Source organism: Drosophila eugracilis, unplaced genomic scaffold (assembly GCF_018153835.1).
Source record: "Drosophila eugracilis isolate 14026-0451.02 unplaced genomic scaffold, ASM1815383v1 contig_445, whole genome shotgun sequence".
In the NCBI taxonomy this organism is placed as follows: Eukaryota; Metazoa; Arthropoda; class Insecta; order Diptera; family Drosophilidae; genus Drosophila; species Drosophila eugracilis.
Window position 1 is genome coordinate 1,589,758 of NW_024573311.1, and position 2,812 is coordinate 1,592,569.

The 2,812-nt window shown below is 36.3% G+C and overlaps 1 long non-coding RNA gene across 1 annotated transcript; it reads left to right on the forward strand.

Moving 5' to 3' along the window:
* Positions 1-630, forward strand: LOC108108113. Its single transcript, XR_005993880.1, has 3 exons — positions 1-175; positions 263-430; positions 485-630. It is a non-coding gene; the product is annotated as an uncharacterized LOC108108113 (long non-coding RNA).
* Positions 631-2,812: the final 2,182 nt, after the last annotated feature.

The window sequence follows — 2,812 nt, forward strand, 5'->3', positions numbered from 1 at the left end:
TATCTTTAATAGTTTCTGAGATCTAAGCGTTCATTCGGACAGACGGGCATGTCTTAATCGACTTAGCTTTTGATCCTGATAAAGAACATATATAGTTTTTAGGTTTGGAAACGCTAGTTTCTAGCTGTTACATACTTTTGAAAAGGGTCTTGAAGAGTAAGCAAACTGTTAAAAGGTAACACAACTTAAAAAGGGTATCCGTTCCACTTTAATTTAATCATCCATTTTTTAAAAACTTTACAAACGGGCTACGGTTTAAAAGACCATTTCAATGAGATTATTCATTTGAGTTGCTATATATTCGTTGGTAATAAGCCTGAATAGCAGTTTGCAACTACCAAAGAAAGGAGATACAACATGGACTTCAAATTAACTTACCTCGTCCTAGCTTTCCTTACTTTTGCTACTATTAGCATTGCGTATGACAAAGGTAAAATTACCAAAAATGATGTATGATACTATTTTTCTAATTGTCTACTTTTAGAGAAGTGTGATGCCCCTCCTAGCGTACCAGGATTGTGCAAAGCTGGCTTTCGTAGTTATACTTTTAAGGATAAAAAGTGTGAGTTCTTTATATATGGTGGATGCGGCGCAACTAAAAACATTTTTGATTTAAAAGCTGAATGTGAAACAGCTTGCCTTAGATAAAAAATAAAAGTCAATTAAAATTTGATCTTCAAAACATTCAAATATTAAAATATGTAACACTTTTTACTTATTACGAACTTCGACTTTTTACTTTCCTAACTTATTTTCCAGTGGATTTAAGCGTTTCCGAACTTAACTACTCTAATTAAAGCATTTAGTCATTAGGAAAGTAGAAATACTTAACAACATATTAGGTTTTATTATAAGTTGGCAACCATCAAAGCAAGAATATTCGATATGGAGTCAAAATTTAATTTCCTTACCATTGCCATCCTTACATTTTGTAATTTTGCCGCGCCCTACGAAGGTACACATAACAAAATGTTTAATAATTCTTTGTATCAGGGGAATTATTATTTATTTTTAGGAATGTGCAATGCTCCTCCCAGCGTGACAGGATTGTGCAAGGCTGGCGTTGAAATGTGGGTCTTTAATGAAGGGAAATGTGAGCCCTTAACTTACGGTGGATGTGGAGCAACTCCAAATATTTTTCAATATAAGGAAGAGTGCGAAGCAGTTTGCCTTTAATAATAGTTATGTTTTACAAAAATAACATCATAAATCTGAAAATTTAATTGATCATTAAGATATAAAAAAAATTATTAATAACTTTCAATGAGAAGTTTTCTTTTTTCTTTACCTTTTTGTTTATTTTCTGTAAAAATGAAATCATAAAGCTTAAGTAAGCGAAATTGGAAGGCAATTCTTAAGCCTATTTTGAAATTTGTTTGCTAAGTACGAGGTATCTTTTAGTCAATGCACTTAACTTTAGTGTTTCTTCTTGTTCGAGGTGAGGTAAACAGGAAACGAAATTTGAAGTCAGTCCAACTCCAGCGACTCTCAGCATCTCCTCAAATTTCTTTTCCCTTTATGCAAGGCGCATGCTCACCTCGAAAAAGTCATTTATCTCTCAGAAGCTGCAATAGGAAACATGTGGGTCCCTTGAAAATGGACCTGTACCAACACCCAGTCTGTTAGGCCCAACAGACTTTTAAACTATGCGGAGTTATTAAATGCTATGCGAAAAGTTTAATTGAAAATACTGACGCGAAACCCGCGGGAATCGCTTGGTACTTTTTTGTAGAAACTGTATTTTGGCTTTTGGGAGTAAATTGAATGTCCTTAAATGCGCGCAATTGAAGGCAATTTAGCGATTTTGGACTGTGGCCAAATTTGCATAAATTTATTTAACATTTAAATTGTTTTCAGCCTCCTTGCCAGTCATGCATAAGTGTTTGGTCTGCCATGATGTAGCAATTACATATTTGACCTGACACTACACAATCTCTCTTTCTCTCAAGTAATTGAAATGAAAATGAATGCTTTTGACAACTAATTGATATGAATAGAAACCTCGGCCTTTTACTGGTAAATTGTGGTTCATTGCTTCTAAAACAAGGCAAGCCGCATGTATTACGTATACGCAAAATGTTAATGCCATTGCCAGATAGAGGTGGGCATGGTCTGTAGGCAAAATATATATATGTATATATACCTGTATCCACCTGCAGACAGACACTAACAATCCAATCTCACTGGCACTGCTGTTGACAACTTCGGTGACAGTTTGCCGAGTCGTTTGGATCCGCAGCTTTTCTTCTTCTGAAGCGACTTTTGCACGCTCTGTGTTATTCTCTTTCTGCCACTCGAATGCCCCGCGGCATTGCGCATATTTCCATCTTAAGTATTTTTATAGCTAATGGCCCTTTTAGCTTAATATCAACACACAAGTGACGCCGCCCGAAGCGTTTTCATGCAAAGGCAACATCCTATATACACATGGGCCTGGAGAATTTTTAAATTTTTATGTGTTTTCATAACGATTTTTATGCCTGTCTCAGGTTGGTCCGTTGACTCTTTCCCAAAAAAAAAAAAGCGAAAACGTAAAAAGGGGGAAAAGGCAGGTCGTTTCCTGTGCCAACGCCACCTGTTATCAATTGATTTTTGTGTGCCTGCCAATTGTCAGGGAGATGCGTGACGCAGAGGAGGAATAAAACAACAAAATAACTCAGGGTGAAAGCCGAATGGAGAGTGCCTGGCTATACAACTTTAAGGACACCCAAAGCATAACGCTTCTCTTTCCATTTATTTTTATCATTTTTTTTCGGGATGGCAGTGTATTGCAAACTCAATTTCCCATTTCCCGACTTGGCTGCCCACCTCA